The sequence below is a fragment of the Vulpes vulpes genome, chromosome 4 (assembly GCF_048418805.1).
Source record: "Vulpes vulpes isolate BD-2025 chromosome 4, VulVul3, whole genome shotgun sequence".
NCBI lineage: Eukaryota > Metazoa > Chordata > Mammalia > Carnivora > Canidae > Vulpes > Vulpes vulpes.
Genome location: NC_132783.1, coordinates 136737431 through 136764253, shown reverse-complemented (window position 1 = coordinate 136764253; position 26823 = coordinate 136737431). Strand labels below are relative to the sequence as shown.

At 35.6% G+C, this 26823-nt stretch overlaps 1 pseudogene; it reads left to right on the top strand.

The window, feature by feature from the left end:
• Positions 1-234: 234 nt before the first annotated feature.
• LOC112925093 (large ribosomal subunit protein mL39 pseudogene) lies at positions 235-11292 on the top strand (annotated as a pseudogene).
• Positions 11293-26823: the final 15531 nt, after the last annotated feature.

The following is a 26823-nucleotide window of genomic DNA, read 5'->3' as shown; positions in this document are numbered from 1 at the left end:
GACAAACGAACAAACAAAAACCTCATTTTAATTTTGATTCATTACGTTCTTTTAATCAGCTGTGAAATCCTACCAGCAACAAGCCTGAAGCTTTTTTTTTTTTTTTTTTTTTTTCATTGTAGTGTGGGGAATCTCTTGTTTTGTTTTGGTTTTGGTTTTGGTTTTTTTGGCCTCTCCCTTTCTAGTTTGTGGTAACTATCTCTCTGCCTGTCCCTCTTTTAATCAGGGCCGCAAATGGAACCCCTGCTCCTTCACACGCAGACTGTCCTGTCAACCAGGAAATCTCTCTTCTGGGCCAGGACCAGTAGGAGGGAGCAGCCAGGCAGCTGTTTACCCCACACACGGTGGCAGGGAGGAAGTGCTGACAGCACCCTTGCTGCTTCTTCCCCATCGCTTCGCTGCTTGCTTGCACCTCCCTGGGTCAGAAGGGATGCACCAGCTCCACTTTCCTCTGGTGCTCCAAGCCTGGTTGGAGCCTCCTCAGCCCTTCCCCTGGAGACCCGACACCGGAGGGGAGGGCAGCGGGGGGCCAGGAATCAAGTGGTTTTGAGAGTCAAGGATTGTGCATCACCTCAGCTGCTGATGGGAGGATCTGGTTCCCAGGGCCTAAGGTCACTCATTGGTGGGGCACCACCAACATCCAGACTTGGAGGTTACTTGGAATGCATTCCACCAAGTACAGAAACATCCCCAAACCTTCTGAGAATTGAATGCATCCGTTGTGCAACATGTGGAGCACCTCTTCACCTCATCACCTGCGTGTGCAATCTTCCACCCCCTGTAGAAAGACAATGGTGGATGGGCTTGGTCTTCTCCTCCTCTGCCCCTGCTGGATGGCTGGACAACCCACCTTTGCTGCCTTCTCTGCCTTTTTTTTTTTTTTTCCAGCTGAAACAGTTCCTGAAATCCTTCAACCATTTACCTCCTTTCTTTCATCCACTATGCTAGTTTATTCACCATCTTCCTCTTCTTAATATCTAAAACAGATTCTATCTTTATTCACTATTTGCTATCTGACAAACTATTTTCTGCTCTGCAGAGTAGAAAATGTAAAATATGCATATGCATATAGAACCCTCTGGTATTCTCCTTTTGATTGAAGGCTAAAAATGACTTTTCAGCATAGCTTGTAAGGTCCTTCAGTAATAGTTTTGTAAGAAGTATCAGTAGAAACCCATGAAAATGACCCCATTTCCACATTCCAAAAAGAAAAACAGAATCAAATCCACATCCAAGGGGTGAGGAGTGAAGTAAGAGTTTAGAACCACCAGCAAAGATTTAAAGGATCCATTCAATTTATGTATCCCTTCCTCACCAAAACAAGAAAAAAAAAAAAAAACACAGCAAATATATCTCTGAAGAACTACCAAGCAACTGGAGCCTTTGCTCTTGAAAGTTATCCAACTGGGAAAGGAATCACACCAATGAACGTGTGCCTGAATGTCAAGCAACTTAGAGTTGCATTGGAGTAATCACACCTCCACAATTAACATCAATCTGCTTTTTACCTCTGAAAAATTACTAGTTCTTCAAGCCTGCACCTTCCAAACCTACGTAAGACAGCCATTTGCTCTGCTCAGAAAGATCATGCCTTTCCAGCATAGTTCGCTAAAACCTCAGTAAGCATGATGTGTGTGTGTGTGTGTGTGTGTGTGTGTTTAGTTTTAGATATCAACTATGTTCTTTTCTTTTGACAGGGTACAATGATCTGGGCATCTGTAAATGACTTGGCCATTAATAGCAAAAGATCAAGGACAACCATGTCAGAGTGATGTGGATGGATACAAGGAGAGAACACAAAATGTGACAATGTTGGTGTCCCGTGTTAATGCTTATCAGAATATATCCATCCTTAAAGAGGCTCCAACAGTCCAAACGACAGGCATATATAATCCTTTGACCATAAACACTTGGTTCTAATGACAGAAATAAATGTTGTGTGTGTACCTACCAACATGAATTCTCTCTCATAAAGATTAATTCAGCTATTGCCGCTGGGGCTATCCAGCATGAATAGAAACCAGGACTGTGCTCTTCATACAGTAGAATTCCAGAGAATGAAAGATACATGTCATCGGACCTCTTCTGTTGTGAAAGGGACAGCAACTTGACAGCAATTTTTAAAATGAGTCTGTTTTCACTGACTGTATGGCCTCTCAAGACACTAACAACCTTTGAAGACTTAAAAAATGCTATATCTATTTAAGTAATATTTTACATAATTTTGCCTCCAAATAATTCACAATTTTAATATCAAAGGAAGTGTTATAATGGGTACATCACCTCAGAATCCATTTGTGTTAGAACACACTATATCACCAGAAACATCCAAGCTAATATATGCTTAAATGGCATGCAAACAGCTTAGCTAAGGCAATGATTTACAGAAAATCTCTGCGGGGTCCTGTTTCTCCTCCAGGATGCTGAAACAACAAGTAATATGTAGTGCAGTCACTCTAGTACCTATTAAAAACTGTTTCAAAACCCAAAAAATGTTACCACTCCTAATGATGAAGTTGAAAATAAAATTGTGCTTATTGTGACTGCAGCTTTAGAGTCTATAAGATATGATGTTCTATTAGGTTGAATGTCTTCCACCAAGCACACCGAACAGTGAATCTGAACTTGAATCTGTGATTAACACTTGATCTCTCTGTAATCCTTAGGCAACTGAACAACCAGGAGGAGGGGGAAAAAAAAAGAGGTGGGGAGTGGGAGGGATACTTTACTGATTTTACTCCAGATCCAGAATAATCTAAAATTCCTGTAACAGAAGGGGGGCAGTCTGAAACCAGTGGGATTAATTGTGGTATTTTTTAATGCTTCTATGTTCATAAGTAATATATAATGTGAAATTACAGCAACTTTATTCTCAAAAAGCAACCATGTCCTTAGAACTCTCTGGGTTAATTAAGCTCTAGGTTACAGCAAAAGGTAAGCAATCCAGCCAACCAACACTGCCTACCTGCGAGGAAGATACATAATGAGTGACAAAGGTGGGAGGTGAATGTAAATTTATAATCTAGGCATAAACTCCAGCAGCAAAGACAATGACTTGTTTTTCTAATTTTCTTGCCTTACGTCTTTGAAAATATTAGAGCTACCACTTTTAATGTGACTCAGCTATAGATTAGATTTAATGAAAGGACAGAACATATTTGAGTAGTACAGACATGGATCATATCCAGCACCACTGTAATTCTCTCAGGTCGATCCGTCTGTTTTTTGTTTTGCTTTGCTTTTTTCCATCCATCTGCAACATCCAATTTTGCAGGGATCACAATCAGCTTCATGTTGGGGCAGTATCACAGAATCCTTCCCCAGGACAATGTAATCCAGAAATGCAAAGGAGTTAATTACTCATGAAAGAACTTTTGACCAACTGGAAACAAATACCTATGAATAAGTGTTTCCATCTTGGTGCCCAATGATGGTTCTTGGACATATTTCATATATCTTCTCAAGTAGTATCAAGAGATAAGAGAGGCACCTACTCAGTACTGCATTTTTGCACTGTATCCCATTCTTTCCTTGATCGGTTCTTCCTAATTCCTAACAATTTTGGGGTTATATTCCCAATAAGGTGGGTTTATTTTTTAATTTTTTTTAATAAGGTGGGTTTAGAAGTTAAAAAGTTTATTTATTTTTTATTTTTAGGAAGATTTTTTTTTTCTTTTTTAAGTTTCAGATACTTCTGGGATGCCTAGGTAGCTCAGTAGTTGAGTGCCTGCCTTTGCCCTAGAGCATGATTCTAGAGTCCCAGAACAAGTCCCACATCTGGCTCCCTATATGGAGCCTTCCTCTCCCTCTGCCTGTGTCTCTGCCTCTCTTTTTCTGTGTCTCTCATGAATAAATAAATAAAATCTAAAAAAAAAAAAAAGGTTCAGATACTTACTATTCTGTAAATGTAATTCTAGATTTTTATGAAAATTGGAGTTGACCCTTAGATGTCTCTTTTAGTTTGCCCTTGGTCACTTGGAATTCGAAAACATAAAATTAAAATAAAAATTAATTAATTAAAATAAATTAAAACAAAATAACATCCCCACTGTCACTCAGAATGCAAGATATGGAATGAATTAAGCATAAGAGATAAATGTAAGTTAAAAAGATTCTATAGTTATTTTGTTTTTTTCTTTAGTATTTTGTTTTGTTTTGTTCTCTTTTTTTTTTTTCTTTAGTGTTTTCAAAGTTAAACTGAAAGTATTATCTCATCAGTGGCTAGAGACTCATTGATAATTTTTAAGTTTAGAAATCACGTTTGGATAGCTGTTATTTAGAAAAATTAAACACTTATTTAGGAAGTGATGCAGAAAAGATTTGTGTACGGTTGCCAGAAGTGAGGCTATTTCAGTAATGCAGGTGTGAGATGATGAGTTCCAGAACTAAGGTGGTGGGAGTTAGTAAGTAAATAACCCATTTAAAGACATTTAAAGGGAAAGATTGACAAGATTTGATTGCCTATTAGAAGTGATGAAAGAAGGAAATATATTAAAAATAACTCAGGATCAAACTGTACACAAATTATTTGCTTTCTCATAATCATCCTTTTCTATTTCATAAAGCAAATGACCATGTAGAAGTGGCGATAATGTGACAAACAAAATGGAGATTTAGGAGTCAATAAAATTATTCAAGAACAGATACTAATTGAGAGTGTATTTTAGACCAGGCAATAAACACTAGGCCAGGCCTAGACTGAATAATGAATAATAGTGAATAAAACAGACAAAAAATATCAGCTTTAATGAGCATTCATTTTAGTGTGTGTGGGGCGGGGGCTGGAGAGGAGGACAAATCAGGATAAGTAATTCATTTTCATGGCATTTTAGATGAAAAACACAGTGGAAAAATAGGTCCTGCTGAAAAGGATCATAAACGTTGGAATATGTAAAATTTTGAATAGGGGGATTAAATAAGTTTCACTGAGAAGGGACATTGGAATAAAGCCTAGAAGTGAGTAACGGGGATGTATGGTAAAGAGCACCCCAAGTAGAATAAACAAATACTGGGAAGACCCTGACACAGGAGTTTCAGAAAGGACATAGAAGCCAGTGGCAGGTCAAAGACACTCCCAGGAGCAATATTTAGACAATTTGTGCATCTACTTGCATTTTTTTTTGATAGATGTCTATTCATTTCTGAGCACATCCTTGATTTCTGACATGTAAAATTATTGAAGGCTTAGTTTGTTTTTTTTTTATTCTCCAGACCCCAAATCACTTTTTTGTTGAAGAAGCTTGCAGACAGTTCATAAAAACTTGACTGGGGTCCAGTGGTGCTCACGGTCAGAATGGTGTACTTGCCTAGGCCTTGTTGGTGGCCTGTGTTATCTATCCATTTGTCTTATCTGTAAGTTTCTCTAATACTTTTAATTCTTCTACCACCAAAGTTGAGTCTTCTTCATCCTTATTGGTACCTATAACTCTTTCCCCATAGAGTATCTGAGTTCTCAACTATATCAAGGTATTTTATTTCCATATGCAATAGATACAAAATAGAATTGGAATTGCTTCACCAATGTCACTACTAATAACGTATCTACCAAGTTCAAAATTCCTTTTCATTTTTTTCCCTTCAGCCCATATCTCACAAAGGAAGTACAAAGTATGGTATTCACATTTACTTAAAATAATTAATTCTCTGTGTAGGCGAATGTATATATTCTCTGCATATAATCAATTTGATGTAATTATGTTTTTATTCTAGTATTTAATTGTAGTTTTCCCTTCCTGTTTGATATAATTTAATTTAATCACTTTGTTTAACTTGGGGAATAACAGAATTCAAGTATCAAAGTCTCATTCTATTCTCTATCCCTGCTATATTATTGCTGTTCTTATTGATAAGTGATTTAATTAGCTTTGTGTTTAGGGTGTACATTTCTTTTCTTTTTTCAAAAATAAGATCACACACATAATCATGTTTTAATATTTTTTTATTTCCTTATAATAGATAACAGTATATATGTAAACTATCTAATCGCACATTGCTTTTTTGATATAAAGATTAGAATTTGTCCTAAAAATTGCTCCAGATCATAAAAATCTTTTCATTTTATGGTATTCGATTGCTATATAATTTTGCTATACTCCATTGATATATGGTCCATAGCTATATGGTTGAAACCCGGGATCAAATCCCACATCGGGCTCTCTGCATGGAGCCTGCTTCTCCCTCTGCCTATGTCTCTGCCTCTCTCTCTCTCTCTCTGTGTGACTATCATAAATAAATTTAAAAAAATTAAAAAAAATGTAGTTTTCAATCAGTGTCCTGATATTTTACTATTTCAAATAATGCTGCAAGGAATACTTTTACCTATGTTTGCATTGTTAGAAGTGTATCTTCAGAATAAATTCCTTGATACAGAATTGCTAGGTATAATATGTAAATGCAAATATAGTTGTTATTATAAGATGTTGTATGTAGTGTATTGTATATAGGAATTATTCAAGTTTATAAATGCACTAGCTGTGCATGAGGGCACTGTTTACCCTATAGTTTAGAATAAAGTGTATTATTTAAACTTATACGAAATAAGAAATGGCACCTCAATATAGTTTTAACTTTTATTTTCTTATTGTGGATGTTGAACATTCTTCCAAATTTTCAAGAATCACTTTTAAATCTGTGTGTGTGTGCATGTGTGTGTAGAATATATTAACCATCTCATGTGTGTGCCTGTGTGTTTATGACTTTTGCACATTTTCAAATCAGGTGTTTAGTCTTTTTTTCTCAATATTCAAGAAAATGTGGTATGTACACAAAAAAGACTATTATTCAGCTTTTAAAATAAGGAGGAGGGGATCCCTGGGTGGCGCAGCGGTTTGGCGCCTGCCTTTGGCCCAGGGCGCGATCCTGGAGACCCGGGATCGAATCCCACGTCGGGCTCCCGGTGCATGGAGCCCGCTTCTCCCTCTGCCTGTGTCTCTGCCTCTCTCTCTCTCTGTGTGACTATCATAAATAAATAAAAATGAAAAAAAATTTAAAAAAAGGAGGACATTCAATTATTTACAACACATGGATGGACCTGGAGGACATTATGCTATATGATATAAGCCAGACATAAAAGGGGAAATCCTGCATGATCTCATTTACAAAAGAAGAATCTGAAATAGTTAAATTAATAGAAGCAGGGGTCCCTGGGTGGCTTAGTCAGTTAAACAACTGACTTTTGATTTTGGCTCAGATCATGATCTCAGGGTCATGTATGATCCCAGTATGGGATCCAGCCCCATACTGGGCTCTGCGCTCAGCATGGAGCCTGCTTAAGGCTCTCTCCTTCTCATCCTCCCCAATCTTGAGAGCTCTCTCTCTCTTTTAAATAAAACCAATAAACAAACAAACAAATAAAATACTTCAAAAAACTCATAGACACAGAAGAGTGGTTGCCAGGGTCTAGGGGTAGGGGGAAAACTGGGAGTTATAAGTCAAAAGGTACAAAGTTTCAGTTTTGCAAGATGGCTAAGTCCTAGAGATCTATAAAGCATAAATCCTATAGTTTAATAATACTGTCTTATATACTTAAATTTTTGCTTAAGAGGATAGATATTATGTTAGGTGTTGATGTCACCCATAAAAAATAACAATAAGCAAAGAGGGTAGAAGGAAACTTTTGAAGGTGATGGATATATTTAGAGCATAAATTATGGTGATATGATGGATATATACTTATCTCCATCAAGTTGTGTACATCAAATATGCATAGCTTTTTGTATGTTAATCATACTTCAACAAAGTGATTAAAATAGTATTTACGTATTTCTAAATTTGGCCTTTTTTATTATATTCTTTGCAAATATATGTTCCAGCTTGCATTTATTTTTTCATAAAGTAGTATTTCACTTTCATAAGTAATATTTCACTGATTTTTCCATGCAATTGTTTTATGTAGCTGAATTGTTCTTCTAATTACCTGTGTTTGTTTTTTTTTGTTTTTTTTTTTTTTTTTTTGTATTTATAGTTTAAAGTCTTCTCTCACATCCAGATTCAAAGGAAATCTACACAGATTTTCTCTATTGCTTGTATAATTTCACTCTTTTTACACTTAGGTAACATCCATTTGATGTTTATTCTAGCACAATATGTTTTATGTATTTAATGTTACCAATTTTTCATTTACAAAATGATGATCCAATCTTGCCAACACTGTTTCATAAAAAGTCCATCTTTTCCTCAACTCTTTGAGATGCCACCTTAATTGTGTATGAAAAATTTCCCCTGTACTTGGGAGTATTTATGAACTGTCTATACTGTTTCTCAGGTTTGCAGTCATTAGAATGGTTTATGATATGTTTTCTAATCTGACAAATCTGACGTAACTTTATTAACTCTGTTTTCAGATTTTTCTATTATTTCTTATTTATTTTTCCATATGAACTTCTTTTTTTCTTTCTTTCTTTTTTTTTTTTTTATTTATGATAGTCACATCACAGAGAGAGAGAGAGAGACAGAGACATAGGCAGAGGGAGAAGCAGGCCCCATGCACCGGGAGCCCAATGTGGGATTTGATCCTGGGTCTTCAGGATCGTGCCCTGGGCCAAAGGCAGGCACCAAACCGCTGCGCCACCCAGGGATCCCTCCATATGAACTTTATAATCAATTGGTATATATATGTGGGGGACACTTATGCAATATTTATTGGAATTCCATGGAACTGACTTACATTTTATGACTATTACTCTGGCAGCTATTTTTAGGTAGTTGGCAGTGAGGGTAGTGAGCAATGATGGAAACAGAATAATCAGTTGATATTGAGATAACTGGTAAAAAATGGCTAAGCCTTAGACTAATTTAGTAACCGTGGAAACAAATTATTACTTAATTTTTTAAAAGATTTTATTTATTTATTTGACAGAAAGAGTGAGAACAAGCAGGCAGAGGGAGAGGGAGAAGCAAGCTCTCCACTGAGCAGGGAGCCCAATGTGGGAGTCTATCCCAGGACTCTTGTATCATGACCTGAGCCAAAGGTAGATGATTAACCAAGTGAGCCACCTAGGTGCCCCATTGCTCAAATTTTGAACATATTCTACAAGCCATAGCAGTGGAACTTCCTAAAGAATTGAAAGTGAGGTGATAAAACCAATTATATTTCTAGTATTTTGGTTGGGGCAACTAGATTAGTGAAGTTGTTCTCTACTAAGAAATGGAAAGCTGTAGAGGAAACAGATTTGGTGAAATGTGAGTTAAAGATCAATATAGATTTTTTAAATTTATTTTTAGTGGGTTAATTTTGATTGAGTTGTCTCCTAGTTGTGGTAAATTTTCTTTTTAAATATTACAGAATCCATGATATGCCTCCCCCCCCTTTTTTTTTCCATTCTACTCTCTTTGCAGTTTTGCCCTATTTTTCTGTGTTAGCTCTAATAACAACTCCTTTTCTTTTTTTCTAATCACTCTTCTCAAAGTCTATCTTGTGAGTCATTTTAGAAAGCCAAAATTTCATTTTGTTTATTTTTAGTAGCATTTATTCATTTTAATTCCCTTGCTGTAATTTTCTTTGAGTTTACATTTTATTTTTTTTAAGTTACTGATTTGACCACTTGGCTAAATTTGTTTTATTCCAGATAATTTTTCTAACATATTCCATTAACATTATAAATTTTCCTCCAGTAAATTTTTTGGTTGAATTCAATAAGTTTTGCATTAAGATTTTTGTGTTTTTAAAAATTCTGGGTATTTTTAAATTTTAATTGCTATTTGCATATGGGCAAGAACACATCTCTCCCAAATTCTTGTTCATTTTAACAGAATATGGACAGTGGCCTTGACTGGAGGTGAAGATCTGAGTTGTCTTCTAAAAGATGGATTTATAATGTATTTTTTTACTGTATAACTCTAAGTACACTTTAAGCATATCAAGCATTTGGGTTGCAATCAATCCTCTAGATTGTGAAGACTTGTTATTTGGTAACTGAAATATTTATGCCTTAATGAAATACTTGGATGGAGCCAAAAGTGTTTGGGTTGCTGCTTTGTTTCAGAAATGGTTTTAGAGTCATTTTAAAGTAATTCCTTTGTGACTGAAATAAATAAAGTTCAAAATAATTAGAAGCCACTTAGTTTTAGAATAACTTCTCAAACGACTGTGAATTAAAACTAATCCCTAGATGCTTTAAAGGCTCTCATTAGTTGAACTGTTCATAATCAATAATTAATGTATAGTTCTAAAATGCTTACATTTTTGGAAAGAATAAATATATAGTGGTTTATAGATAAGTGTAATTTGACAAAAATTTTACAGAAATAATTGACATTTCATCAATGATACTAAAACAGGGGAACATAGGGACTCAAAGGAGGCAATATCCCTGGGGATCTGGAGGCTTCGGTTCTGGTAGGTAATGTGCCATTGCTGGCTGGAGGTTTATAGCAACCAGGCTAACTTCTCAGCTGTTCCTGACCAAATTGATTGAAATGCAGAATGATCTCCTTAGTAAAGAGAAAAACAGGTAGTTATCATTAACTTCCCCAACTGAGAAGATTGAAGTTATACACTTGACGCTGGCACTATCTTTGTGATAAACAAAAACATTTCAACTCCTTATATTTTGTCACACATTTAAGTGGGTGGTGTTGCAGGAATTCCATTCTGGGTCTTGTGAACAGACAGGCTTGGGACATGGATAACCCTTTGACCAAGGCATATGAGGTTAAATTTCTTACTCTGAAAGATCATGATCCAGGAGAAGTAAACAAGGCTTGTGAGCATTTTTGGGCCATGATGATGGGCTGTGTGATAGAGAGGGCATTTGAAGATGAATATGTGCTCAGTTTGTTGAGAGCTCCAGCAGTTCCTGTGATCTCTGGAACCTTCTGCTATGATGTAGTTTTAGATTAAGGAACTTGGTGAGTGGATGCCAATGAAAGAGAACCTACATTCCTTCACAAAAGATCCTCCCTCATGCTTTAATTTATAAAGAGCTTCCATTTGAAACCCTGGAAGTTGAAGCAAAAGTGGCATTAGATATATTTCAACACAACAAGGACAAAATAGATTTCCTGGAGGAGAAGTTATCTCAGACCCCTGAGAGAAATGTCCAACTACAGATTTGGTGACTTCATTGATGTGAGAAAGGGTCCTCTGATTCCAAGAACAAATGTTTGTTTCTGGTTTGAAGAGTCAGCAATCGTAAAACCACTCAGTCAAGTCTTGTAGGAAGATTCCAGGGCCTCTCATTACCTGTATAGGTCAGGGCATATTTTATGGTATAGGATAAGCTTTTGAAAATATCTCAGAAAATGGTAACTAAAGATCAAATTAAACCTTCAGAGGGAAGGTCATCTATCTAGTAACTTTCTAAAATTAAATTTAATAGTAGATTAAAATAAATTTTTCTATTAAACAAAACAAAACATGGGAGCACAGCCTTCTCGGAGGGCCAGAGATTAACAGTGGTTACGCAATTAGGCATGTTAGCTCTGATGCCTCTTCTCAGATTTTTTGTTTTCCTCTTGCTCTCCTTGGAGCTATCTTTCATCATCTCTCCATTTCCTCCTTTTCACTTTTTCAGAGAAAAATTCCTGTAGTTTAGGTCTTTGTAGATATGTTCTCTGGTACATTTATAAACAGTGTTTCCCAGTTAATTTACACTACTTATGTAGTTCACTTAAGTACAAATAAATCTAAATAGTCTGCAAAAAGAAAGTAAGAAATGTATATACCATGAATTCCATGACTTACTAAAGTATTCTTTTGTCTTTTTGCTTCCATATAAAATCAATTTGGAGTAGAATGAAAGGTATAGAGCTACTACTGAATGATAATGCTTTAATACCAACTCAAAATCTAGTCCAACTTCAGTCATAGAAGTAAAAAACTCAAGAGATTCAAAATTAATTCTAATCTATTTTACTTGTGTTCAATTGAGTGAGTGGATAATTTCTTTGCACATTTTCAGAAATGAAATATTTAAAGAATGAATGACAATGATTTTTAGAAGTTTATTAATTATGCTAAAAATTAACTCCTCTGCTGCTAGTATTTATAACTCACATTTTTCTTGTTTATTTGAGTACACTTTTAATTCAAGTCATATCTGTCATATCTGTCAGAAAGAAATATCATGTATAATAGTAATATTTATTTTATAATGTCTAATATTTCTACATTCTGTTTATCTAATACAGACAATTTTGGGCAACTTACAGCTGAAAAGACACTTGAAGATAGTAGTAAACTTTACTTTCTGAGCAATGTAGTAGATGCGGATTTTACATAAATATCCAGTAGACACGAAGATATCCCATAAAGATGTGTTGACATCACCCTAGAAAGTGGTCAAGTATTCTAGACTCAGAAAACCTTAGAATTATCTGGCCATGATTGATTCCTCCAAAAACCAAAAAATGCAAAACAAAACATTTATTGGTTGTATCAGATAATATACTCTATTGTTCTGGTTGTTATCGCAAAGGTAGACTTGGGTTAATTATAATGTCCTAAAATTTAGAACAAATAAACATCAATAATAGAGTTAGAATCACACATTTTTTAAAGATGCTATTTATCTATCTATCTATCTATCTATCTATCATTTATTTATTTATTTAACAGAGACAGATTGAGAGCTAGAGAGCACAAATAGGGGGAACAGCAGAGGGGGACAACAGAGGGAGAAACAGGCTCCCCACTGAGCAGGGGGCCCCTGGTGGGTCTCTATCCCAGGACCCTGGGGATCATGACCTGAGCTGCAGGCAGCTGCTTAATGACTGAGCATTGGGGCACTCAGGTGCCCCAATCACGCTTCTTAAGAACAATGCTTTTGCCATAGAAGATTCAACTTTTTATCCATCATTATCCTCTAGTTTTGTCCTAAAGCTTAATTATACACACACACAAACACACATGCCTACATACATTGATATTGTACAGATATATATAGTAATGGGAAAATTCTCTTAGATTTGCCACAATAGTCATTTCTTATATTTGTATTTACTTTATAACAGTATATGAAATTCAAGAGTAATAAATTGTTCTCTGCTTTATTAAAAATACTACAAAGTTTGGTTTAATAAATAAGCATAAATATGAAACACAATTATTTAGAATATTATTTTAATAAATACATTCATTCCATTTATTAGAAGTTACATATGAATTTTGTAGTGTTAAAATTCTTCCAAGGATAATATCAAAAGCCAATTTAGGCAATTTTTTTGTTTCTGTTTTTAAGATTTTTCTTTACTTATTTGAGATTGAAAGTGAGACAGACCACAAGTAAGTTAGGGGGGAAGCAAAGGGAGAGGGGGAAGCAGACTCCTTACTGAGAGGGAAACCTGATGCAGGGCTTGATCCCAGGACCCCAGGAACATGACCTGAGCTGAAGGCAGACCTTAACCAACTGAGCCATCCATGTGCCCCCAATTTAGGCAATTTTATTTCCTATAGCCTTCCATTTGAGGTTTATCAACTCTCTTTTGAACCCTAGATCAGTTTCCTTTCAAACACACCTATAAGAGCCTTATACCTAGTACATAGAGACAATTCAAGATTATTTGAATGGATATATAATAACAATAATTCTAAATATTTTAATATTAAGAGAGTAGCTCATATAAGGCAGTCCTTAGATAGGAACAATTTGTTTTTTAAATCACCGTATCTGTAAAGTTAATCGCTGTTTTATACATTTGACTTTATCATGGATATTTTTAATATAACTATCAATTTTTCATATAATACTATTTTTTTTTCTTATTCATAGGGCAATAGGCCTGCTCTGAACAGTTGTGGAACCTGGGAAAAGAAAACAAATGCAGATTCTCTTACCATATGTACAAATATTTAAAAATATAATTCAAGATAACAAAGTTAAGTAAAGCATGTTTTATATCCTAAACTTGCTTAAATATAGAACTGAAAAATTTGGTATAAAACTATATTTTACATTCTGGTTCATTTTCATGCCTTAAGCATGGAACCCTAGTTAAGGGCCTCCATTCACTGAAAGCTAAAGATGATCCTTCAAGATTGGGAATGTTACTTGATTTTTAGCTTTTTACCACATTCATTCACATTTTCTGCACTTACTGCATTCCCTCCCAACTAATCAACTCAGACAAAATGACTCCCAGATAGATTTTGTGTGTATGTCAAATAGGACATGAAAAATAAACACTTTATGTTTTAGAAAAAGTTATAGCAGAATATCTGATGACTCAAGGTTGCAAAGGACTCCTTGCAAAAAGCAATAAAACACAACTGTAGGATGCAGACTATAATACTGATAGGCTTCAAAGGATTTAAAGAAAGTCTTTCCATGAAAAGACACCAAAAACAAAATTTTAAAAAAGCACATGAAGAAAATATAACTAATGCATATATGTGATTCACAGGGTGATATATATTCTCTATTTCTTATATTTGCATAGGGTTTAGGACATGTCCACCATTCTCCCCAGGAGCAAAGTAGTTGGTGGGGGCACTGGGCTCAACTCCATATCCAATAAAGGAAATTGGGCATTTGTAGGTAAGAAGGAGGGTGGAGAATTACTAAGAGGAAATATCCAGGGTAGGGGGAGATCTGGCTAAACTCACGGAAAAGGCTTCTTGCTAAAGGCAGGCCAGAGTAATAAATCATCACCTGGGAAATGGTGGTGATTGAGGAATCACATCAGATATCAAGGATTCTGACTAAATGGACAGAGCAGGATTCTTGCTAAAACTGGGTAATCCATCAATCAGAGAAGGACAATCATCTTATGGTTTCACTCATATGTGGAATATAAGACATAGTGAAAGAGATTATAAGGGAAATGAGGGGAATTGAGTGGGAAAAAGTAGAAAGGGAGACAAATGATGAGAGACTCCTAAGTCAGGGAAACAAACCAAGGGTTGCGGAAGGGGAGGTGGGTGGTGAGGGAACGGAGTAGCTGGGTGACAGGCACTGGGGAAGGCACTTGATGGGATAAGCACTGGGTGCTATACTATATGTTGACAAATTGAATTTAAAGTCTAAAAATGCAATAAATAAATAAATAGATAGATAGATAAATAAATAAATAAATAAATAAATAAATAAATAAATAAATAAATAAATAAATAAATAAATAAAAAACTGAGTAATGCAGAGATGACCATGGAAGACCAAAACTCAGGGCCCAGCTGAGAAGAGTTTGGGGGAGGCTGAGTAGAGTTTAGTCAGGGAGGGAATCTTTGTCACAACTTCTCCCAGAAACCATTACCAGCTTTATGTTTCTCTATACCCCTCATCATCTTCTAACATAGTATGAAGTTGATTTATTTATTTTGTCACATTTCCCAAGTTAAAATTCAAACTCTAAGAGAGCATGGATTTTTTTTTTTGAGAGCATGGATTTTTGTATCTAATTTATTCTTTGCAGTTGACCCATTAGCCAGAACATTGTGCAAAGTTGGTACTCGGTAAACACTTGTTGATTTATTATCTGTTGCATAATTTTTATTCGGCCTTTGGAATAAAATAATTCATGAATTGTTTTTCTAATAATACCTGAAATAAATCCTTTAGTAAATAAAAATGGTGCTCATTTGTTGTATTTTAAGTCGTTAGGTCTAGAATGGATTGATATAATGCTATAAAAAGTGAAAATTGACCATTTAGCTGACAATTGCGAATAAAAGACGTGATTAGCATACTGTTTTGCCTCTTAGATACAATTAATTTTACTGCTGCTAGAACTAGTAAATGAAAGAATTCTCTGATTTTATTCTCATAGATGTTTCTCCTCTCTTCCACTTGAAGCACCTGAAGTACTGCTGATAAGCAGCAGGAATGAAATTTGACAAATATTCTCTAATTTATTCCTGGTTTTCAAGTGTGCAAAACATAGGTAAAAAACCAGAAAGCCAGAAAACTTGCCATGATGTCAAAATAAGAATAAAAGAAAATCTAACCTCAAAAAAGAATATTTTTAGTTGAAATATACATTTGTATGTGAACATTATAAGCATTATCCTTCTGAGTAATAAATCTCATGGATTTCAGGTACTCCAGGAAGAACAATTGCAATGCATTTGTCAATGATTTGCCTAAGTTTGATTTACAGACTTCTAAGTGCTTAGGGGTTTTAGTGAGCAAGAGAACAAGACAAGTACCCTCTGTGACCTCACTGAAGTTACTGTATTAGAACACATGTATTTAATAATGCATTTATATGAATTTTAGAACAGTGTACAATATACAAGGTATGTTAGAAATAGGCTGTGCAATTTAAATAGCCTTGAGGTCGATGAAGGGACCCTGGAAAATATGATGGTTAAGCTAAGACTAGAAAAAGAAGTAAGCAGGTATTAACTTAGGTAGAGAGGAAATACAAGAGGAGAGATTAGAATATGGAAAAGTTGTGGGGGGACAGTTTATCAAGCATTGCTGGAAATTGAAGAATAGTCCAACTGAAGCACAGAACTTCAAACAAAGAGTGGTGGGTGATGAGGCTCAGAAAATGAATGGCCTGATGACATATATGAAAAAGTCTAAAATTTATCTTAAAGACAAATGAAGTGATTTGAAGATATGTATGGCATCACTGGAGAGGACAAAGTGGAAGACCGTGAGAGTCCTTTGAAGACTAGTGTGGGCATCGGGATCGTGGTGATCAAGACTAGGTTGATGGCAGTGAAAATGCAGAGAGGTGGATAGATGGCAGAGATATTAAAAGTGAAAGACTGAGTATGTTAAGTTGTACAGGGAAGAGAGATCAAGGCTCAGGCCACCATTTCTGGCTTGAGAGGCTAGGAGGATATGGCTTGCTAATTTACACATTTGCCTACCAATATAGAAATGATAGAGGAAGAGAGAGTGTGGAAGGAAAGATCAATGATGACCACAGTTTTAAGAGAAAATGCAAAACACAGTTCAGGCAGCATGCCCATGAGAAGTCTGAGCTAAAGAAAGATATTTGCCAAAAATAAAAACTAAAAAAAAAAGAAAGATATTTGCCAGCAGCAGTCCACATGTCTTATTGTTTCAACCCTAACTAGTAGCATGCAGTGGAGTTCCGAGGGGGACATGCTGAGTTAGCATCACACGCCACAGGTCTATGGACATGATTTCCAGAAAGAATTCATTTTAGAATTACATTTATTAAGAATCAGAAAAAATAAGAATCAAAATAGCAATTATACCCTCAGATAAGAATGTAGCAATCCCATTCTGAGCCTTAAATTATGTGAATACAGTTTCATTTTTCAGTTGGTCTCTTGAACTTGAATGTGTGAGTATTGATGTAATTCAGCGTCTTCAGTGATTCATATTTTGGCCCTTTCATACCAGACTCTTGTTTTCTTTGTTTCTGTTTCCCTTTTATTTTTCCCACAAAGTACAATGTTCACTTGTAGAAGCAGCTCAATCATCTGCACTTGAAAACATATTCCCAAACTTGCAATTCCATGTCAGTAGCCAATTCCATGGGGCTCTTGCATTTTGGCATTTCTTGTGAACCAAGACAATAACAGCTTCATATTTAGAGAAGCCTGAAAGTGGCTCTGTAGCCTCTGCATTCCTGTAACAAAATCTCCTCGATGTGTTCATGTCACCTGTCACCTCTCTTCACATCTTCCTGTGAGACCTGGGGCTTGGGAACTGGCATGAGAATGCACTGGTACTGTTACTACTGCTACTGGCATAAATAAGAAGTCTTTTGTCTCTGGCCTGGAAGTATCATGACTTCTGCCAGCGTCCATGAATGAGAGGCAGGTTAATGAGCTAGCTTGCAAGAAAAGTAACACCCTTCACAGTTCTCTGTTAACATGAAAAACAAAAACAAAAGTCAACCACTATCTGTATGAATAGCGAGAGTAATAGAATTTCCTAGTATGCATTAGATAGAACAAGAGGTAAATTTATCATGCGTATGCAGTAATATAGGAACTAATCAACTTGGTTCTTTTTTTTTTTTTAAGATTTTATTTATTTACTCAGGAGAGACACAGAGAGAGAGGCAGAGACACAGGCAGAGGGAGAAGCAGGCTCCATGCAGGGATCCCAATGTGGGACTCAATCCCGGGACTCCAAGATCACGCCCTGAGCTGAAGCCAGGCGCCCAACCACTGAACCACCCACACGTCCCATCAACTTGGTTTAGACCATAAAAATGAAGCTTTAGGAGATCATCCTACCAGGAAAAAGCCATACCAGATACAGTATTATCTAAGGAGAAAATTCTGTTAATTCAGGCAATCAAAAGAACGGCAGGTCCAATTTTATTGGTTAGGACATGGACTATTAATTAGGAATGAGATTCTTATATTATGCATCCTAAAAGATGGGGTTATGTTGCAGTTGAAAACATAATTAAACAGGATGGGGCATTGTGGCATTTCTCGTTCCCCAGTACATGTAAGCACTCTGGGATATATTTGATCGATTATAGCATGGATAGCACGCGTACACAGATCTCAGATTCAACGTTTGTGTAATAGTAAGATCTTCTAGTTTCAGAAGAAGGTGTGCACTGGGTGGATTTCTCATTCTGGAAATGGTGGGGAGAAATGAACTACCACGATATTCACAGTGTGGGCTCCAGGAGCTCTTGGAGCAGCGCTAAACAGCATGAACTGCTGAAGCTGTGGAATTCGTAGAAGGACAAGGGCTGATTTATCACTAGCATGCCAGGCCCCTGAATTATGAAAGGGTCAGGTGCATTCTGCCCCAAATCTTTCATCTTTCTAAAGGTAATCTCTCAAACAACACTTAGGACAAGTTCTTCAACTATATAGCCCCTGGATTTATGACCTACAGACACTAGGATGATGGTGGACTGAGTTTTTAGCGTAGTGCATGTATTTAGAGGGGAGGTAACTGTTACCTTCACCTAAATTGCAGTTTCCAATGGCATGAGGGGGACTGTCAGGCGGTATGTATCGGGAGGCAGAGCTTGCATATAGTAGGGATTGGGTGGTATATGAACATATGCTGGCAGGTGTATGTGTGTACACACGCACGCACATGTCTGGACTTACACATTAAGCACTCATTACTGTTCACAAGGCTATGGGTGAGCTGGGCCTGCCTCCCAATCCTGACCGGGCATACTCACGTGTTTTCAGTCAACCCCCAGTCAGATAGGTGGTTCTACTGTTGTAGACTGGACTGTCTCATCTTTCTGTATGTCGGGGGGCATCAGTTAATCTAGGATGACCTTGTCTGGGTCCACTAGGGCTACTTGCCTCCCTTCATGGGATTTCTTACCTTCCACCAGGGTGTACTGTACTCCTCATGTATGTCTCATAGACAGAATTCCAAGAGAGAGGGGAAGGAACACACGGGTCTTAAATATAGCTTTTGAACTTAGCACACTATTAGTTCTAGTACTTTCTATTGGTCAAAACAAGTCACAGTCCAGCTCAGATTTAAGAATCCTCAGCTCTAAACAGTCCCTCCTTAGAGAGGACTGCTCCATATTTATTATCATCCTGTTTAATTCTCTGATTAACACATAAAGCTATCAGAAGCTTGAGTGATTATTTACATTTTTTGTTTTATTTGTGCTTATTTATCTTCAAACACAAGAATGTAAACTCAGGGTGTTGACCATTGGCCAAACCTCAGCCAATAAACTCATCACATAGTAGGTACTTGATCACATTTTCTGATGGTTCTCTGAAGATTCACTAAGTGCATGGGAATCTTTCCTTTTTTTCTTTTTTCTTTTTTAAGACACTTAAAACATTTATCCTTACACTCTAGTAAGTGAAATATTGCAAATATAGGGTTGAGAAGGTAGCAGGTGAAGTAAATAAAACAAAACTGATTTTATTATATTTATAAACATGCATGAAAGAATTGGCTTATTCATTATTGATGGAAGTTTTGTTAAAAAAATAAATCTTAAATAGGCTTTCAATTAGCAAATTATTCATTGTAACATATATCATCAAAGTTTCTATTTTTAAACATTTAGGAAATAAAGTTAGTTTTGTTAACTGTTAGTTTTATTTGAATGCCTGTGCTTTATCCAGAGAAGATGAAATAAATTATTCACTTTAAATGGAGAAATATATTAATAAATTCTGATCACTTCTATTCTGTGAATCATCTCTTTTGCAATGCAAAAAAAAAAATTAATGTGTCTCCCCACCCTGAATAATTTATGTACTCTCCTCAGTCTTAGCAGCAATGTAATAAATGTACTGCATTCCTGGCAAGTTGAAGATTCTGTTCACAAAGTGTGGTAGATTTTTTAACACAGTTGCCATGTGCTTCTAAGTCATCTGCCTACTAATTATCAATGAGGCTGTCATTCAAGCAATGCAGTCTAAACCTTTCTCAGATTTCTGACCAAAGTACGTGTACTACATTCTCCATCAAAGTTAGCCAGGCAAATATAATGTTGATTTTTTTTTCTTTTCATTTCTCTAAGCAAGAGAACTTTTGTTTAATACAGACTTAAAACTGAGTGTCCTGGAGGTGGGCTTTTGGAGTTCTCATTGTTGCTCTTTGTTAATGGTGAGTTAAACTTGGGCAAGTAGTTTTATTTTCCCCCCCTAAGGCCCAGGTTTTTGTGTTTTGTTTTTTGGTGTTTTTTTTTTAAATCTGTATTATAGTGATAATATAGATTTTTTTTAATCTTATAGATGAAATACCAGGATTAAATGATGCAAAAATCATACCCTGATTAGAACAGTGCCTAGAACATAGACATTCCTCTAAAAACAGTTATGAATAAATGAAATTTATACTTTCATTAATTCAAAACTAAATACTCTTTTATTAATGTCAAAACACATTAATTATTTGTTAAAGATTATTTATTTATTTATTCACAAGAGACGAGAGAGAGGCAGAGACATAGGCAGAGGGAGAAGCAGGCTCCATGCAGGAAGCCAGATTCTGGCTCCGTCTCCAGGATCATGCCCTGAGCCAAAGGCAGATGCTCAACCGGTGAGCCACCCAGGAGTCCCAGAACACATTAATTAAATTATTATCTCATAGAATCGATAGTTTTTAAGGAGAGGAATGCTGTTATTTTATCTGATTACGATAGAAAAATGAGGCAAAGAAAAAAGTATAATACGGTATGTGTTACCCCTACTCAAAACAGATAAAATTGAGTCAAGCATGTACTTTCACTTCATTTCTTGAAGAACTCAACCTGAAAAAAACAAACTCATATTCCAAATAACTAAATTTTAATTAAATGTTTATGGTAAGAGCAGCTTATACAGGCATACCCATGAGAATCATGGATTACTTTCACTAGATGAACTACTGTACGTTTAAAACTGTTGAAATGTCAAGAATTTGCTTTGATAAAAATAAATTTACTTTTATTAAAAAGAATTTATTTTTACCAGCAAATAAAACAAATGAAGAAAACCAAAGAGAAGTGCTACTGGGTTGTGTTGAGTAGACATCTTCCCTGGGAAATAATCAATTTCCCATCTATGTCACAGGTTTCTTTCATTCAGCTATTTTAAATATACCCAAAATTTCAGACAGAAAGTACCACAGCAAAGAGCATGGAAAACAAATAGCTTTTTTTCAGAGGAAGGCCAGCCACTGCGGGGGAAGATTAAAGCCACAGCATACAAGAAAGAGAAGCATTAAACTAAAAACTACAGCAGGATAGTTGAACAAGATTCAAGGGATGTTCAGAGAACAGGAAAAAGTAAGACTGATGGAAAGAACCAATAAAACAAGAGTTTAACAGCAATATTAAAGAAGGAGAAATTAATGAGAGAGAAAGATAAAATATGAATATTTACACTATGGTGGAAAGGATTAAAAATTCTAGTAATAACACTGGTAATGTGGACATTGATTCACTAAAGCGGGCAGCTGGTATGAACACTGCAATGACATGGATGGAGCTAGAATATCAGGCTAAGCAAATCAGTCAGAGAAAGACAAATACCACATGATTTCATTCATATGTGGAATTTAAGATACAAAACAAAGGAGCAAAGGGGGGGAAAAGAGAGGCAAGCAGAGGAACAGAATCAACTCAAGAGAACAAACTGAGGGTTACCAGAGGGGAGGGGAGTGGTGTGATGGGTGAAATACGTGATGGGGATTAAGGAGGGCTCTTGTGATGAGCACTAGATGTGTGCAAGTGTTGAATCACTACATTGTGCATCTGAAACTAATATCACACTGTAAATTGACTAACTAGAGTCTAAAGAAAAACTTTAAAAGAAAAAAGAAAAAACGGCAGGTGTTAATTCAGCATTGGGTTATGAATCAAACACTACTTAATTAGTGGGACTGATATTCAAAACAATCCCATCATCCATCCATCATCCACTCATCAATCTACCCTTCTATCTATCCATTGTCAATCAGTGGATCAGTCAGCCTAACTACCTACCTATATTATGCTAAATATTCAGGGTATGCAGGAGACCAGCATTTCACTTCTTTTAATATTGAATAATACATGTTTATTTAAAATAGTGTTCATATTTCAAAAATCTGGTTGTATAAATTTATTTATAATATCGAAATCTGACTTTTCTTCAATTATCTACCATTTGAAGTTCAATTATGAACCCGCTTTCAGCAAACTTCATATGTGTAGATCTACTCATACAGACGTCAACACATTGGTTGGTGCCTATCTAGTATTATACTAAACTTTTCATTATTTAGTATAATGTTGTGGAGAGAGACTGGCTTGACCAGGAACATTCCATTGAGAATGCTTGTTTACCAAACCCAATGTTTCAGGCTGATGTGCTTGCATTTATCCTACTGTTACCTGACTGCTTCTTCACTGTTGACGGAGTGTAATTAATACTTCATTGCTTTGAGTACTGACATGGAAAATTTCCAATGTCAAGGTCGTATCCAGATAATCATTTTGCCAAAATTTTAGGGGCTAATTCATTACTAAAATTCTTCTTCCTTAGTTAAAAAGAAATACTTTTTAATATTTCTCTTCCATTATTAATCTTCTTAATATTAATATTAATTAATATTAATTAATTAATTAATATTAATCTTCTTAATCTTCTTTCATCATTAAGATGAAATTACTTGTAAGACTAATTTTCTTCATTTTACAAGTCATTATTTTTTCTATATGTATGTTAAATACATGTGTGTGTTACATACCTCTCTGTATATATTAGATATATATGTGTGTGCAGAAATATGTACATACATATTTAGTTATATATATGTATATAATAGGAATATGTATATCTTAATTTTTACCACAACCAAATTTTCTTTTCAGTCCAAGAAATCCAGCATATTATAATAACTGTTCTGAGTCAAATAACACTAAGGAATCAAGATCAGAAACAATGTTAATAATAGTTTATGATAACCTCTCAGATCTTCTGTAAGTTTTCTAAATATTTTATTTCATATCATGTATTTGCCATAGAAGAAAACAATGTTGTATCCTGAGTAACTTGCAGTTGGTGTTGACAATCGAAGTGATATGTGGTGCTTTCCCTCCAAATTGAGTCTACAGATATTCCTACTTGTTTTTATTGTCCAGATGGATATTCCTCTTTGTTTCTCTAAAATGAATTTGTTGCTATTTGCTCAAAATCTCATCACTTTCAGTACCCTTTGGGATCTTGATCTCTCCATTATCCTGTGTTTCATGTCTTCATTTGTCTCATTTCTACTGGCTACCTCACAGTAGTACATAAACACCAAACTTCTGTCATCTTAAAGTTAAGATAGATAGATAGATAGATAGATAGATGATAGATAGATAGATGATAGGTAGATAGACATAGATAGATAATAAATAGCAGCATTCACTCAGACCTTGTTCCTCTCTAGATCTACAGGTCTCTTTGTAGACATAGCAAATTTTCTAGAAATAACATCCTGAACTTGCTCCTTCTGCCTCTTAATCTTCTAATAATTTTCCAAAATTGTATTCTGGCTTCTACCTTTTCCATGCTAATGAAATGCTTTTTTAGAGTTACTAATGGCTTCCTCATTTCTAAATAAAACCTTTTTTTAAAAATTTTAGTCTTCATCCTCTTGGCTCATTAATATACACCTTGGTACCAACCCTGGCACTGTGGCTGAATTCTGACCAAGAGAATGTAGGAGTATATGATGTATGTCACTTCCAGGCCTGCCTTATACAACTTCTTTCCCACTACTCTACACTTTCTGTATTTGTTCATCAGTGGATCAACTATAGAGCTTCCATAAGAAAACTCCCAAATAGTAAAAAAAAATGGTGGAGATGAAGAAATAAATCCTGGTTTCAGAATACCCAGGTTGAATGAGGATGACCACAAGTTGTCCCAGTTTGTCTGACACCTTCCCAGTTTTAGAACCGAAACTAAAATTCTGGGGACTCTTTCCATTCTGCACAAATCAAGAAAGTTGGTTATCCTTAGACAGAATGCGACCCATTGAACACTGGACTATTATTGAACTAGCGACAACTATTCTACTCTATTAAGACATAAAGATTTGGATTTTTTGTTGTTGTTGTTACAATAGCCAACCTGAATAAACATCTAAGTTGATGAGTATCAATTATCTTCTTTCATATTGCTTCAACTTCCTCTTTTATTTATTACATTTGCAGCTATTATCACTTCTCTACTTAGCCCGGCCTAATAGTTATCTGTTGCTCAATTCTTTTTAGTCATCCATAGATCCAATCAAACCTTAAATTCAATGACCTAACCCCCTACCATCTCTACTTGTCTTCCTTTCTCTGCTTTCCTTCCCAGACATGAGCTCATGTTCTCTTATTTCCTCACTTAGAACACTGATAATATTTAGGGGGTATAATACAATTGTTCAGTGATTTGTTAAAATTCCCTGAATACACCTAAAAGATTCTGATCATAGTCTGGGATGACAGGAATGAACCTCTTGTTTAAATCACCCCCATGACACTGATAGTAATTGTGACAGTTTAGAAACATTGGCATGAACTCATATTAGGAGTTTGGTAATAATAATTTTCTAAAGGAAGAAGTAAGTTTGTATATCTACAGTAGAGTAAATAATTTTTCTAAAATAATCTCTTCCCAACTCCACGTAAATATATATATATATATATATATATATATATATATATGTCCTTGGCCCTTGATTAGGGCTTGATTTTAACTGTGTAAGATTTATACTGGTTATATTTAAACTTTAATTCTAAACAGTAATGACAAAAAAAAAAAAAAAAAAAAAAAAAAAAACCTACAACAGTAACAGGTAACAAAGCTGAACCTCTTCAGGGAATTGTCAATTTTGATGATGAGCTTAAACCCCCCTAAACATGCCACCATTTTACAAAAGAAACTCATTTGGTTTGACTCATCTGAAACTTTTTTTAAAATCTATTTTAGAGAGAGAGAGAGTGGGGAGAGGGGCAGAGGGAGAAGAAGATAAATAGACTCCCTGTTGAGTAGGGAGCCTGACTTGATCCCAGGGCTCGATCCCAGGACTCTGAGATCACGACCTGAGCCAAAATCAAGAGCCAGCTATTTCACCAACTGAGGCACCGAGGCTCCCCTCATCTGAAACTGGTTTGAAAATTATGTCTTGAGAATTCTTAGGGAGATCACAAGATGTCCATATATAAGGGACAAAATGATATAAGGCAGACAAAAGATGTGCCATTTTTGGAAGCTGCTCAAGCTGCTCTTATATTTCATTTTCAAAACACTGAGTATATTTGTTTTACTCACTGTAAAATTCAATATCCTTACAATCGTGTGCATAGCCAGACATGGCCCTGTGTTACCTCATTCGCCTCACCCTCTAATCTCCCTCCCTCTCTCTCCACTCCCAGACACCTTGTTTTCCTTATTGTTTCCTTGCCAGTGCATTCTCAAGATGAGAGATCGTATTACTAAGGCATGAATTTGTTCTTGATGTGCAGGCCTGGTGACAAAAATAATACTTTAAAAATAAATAAATAAATAAATAAATATATATATATATATATATATATATATATAATTGAGATACATATGGCACAATAGCAGATTTATAGGGTGTATGTGGCATGCAAATTTCCTTAGGGGTGTTATTAGGAAAGAAAATTATCTAAAAGGGTCCCTTAGCAGGGTACTAATTAAAAAAAAAAAAAAGAAAAAAAAGGCTAAGAAGTACTGTTAGCTCATCAAGAAACACTTAACATAGCACCCTTTAACTGGTTGTTTCCACTGCTTGGAAAATTCTTTCCAAGAACCTGCACAGCCCAATCTGTCCACAGTGTTTAAAATCGCATCTCACTCCGATATTTTCCTTTCCTATTTATTTTTCTCCTTACCCCTTAAAAATGAACAATTATATTTTACATTTCTTTCTCATTCACTAAAATCAAATTTCCAATACCAGGGATTTTGCCTTTTGCAGTTTATTCTCCGGAACCTAGAACATTCATTGTATGCCCTGAAAATAGAATATTGGCAATGAAGAAGGAATAAGCCCAGGCATTATAGGGAAACTTAGCATAGCTACGTTTATCTCTAGATCCGTTGTGCTGGAGTGTCTGGGCTATCATACAGATTGGGGAATGGCCAATTGAGTGGGTTCAAATTGTCGCTTAGTGATACAGTGGTGTGGTTAGACAGAGGTGAATGGACACAATCTGGGGAGCCCACTCTCTCACGAATCTACAAATTGGATATTTTCATGAGTCTCTGATACTCTACATCACATTTTGCAAAATTACATGGGGCTTTTAAGAGTACCCAGGCAGCAGACCGCATGCACTGCTTGCCTTATGAAAACACTGTCCTAACGTGCACAAAAGGGAAAAAATACCTTCTCTTTTCTTGATGTTTCATTGCTGGTACAGAGAATGCCAGCAGCATAATATTTCTGCCTTTTTTATCCCTTTATTCACTCAGACTCCTTGCTCATTCAGATCTTGGATAGATAGAGTGATTTATTTGAATCA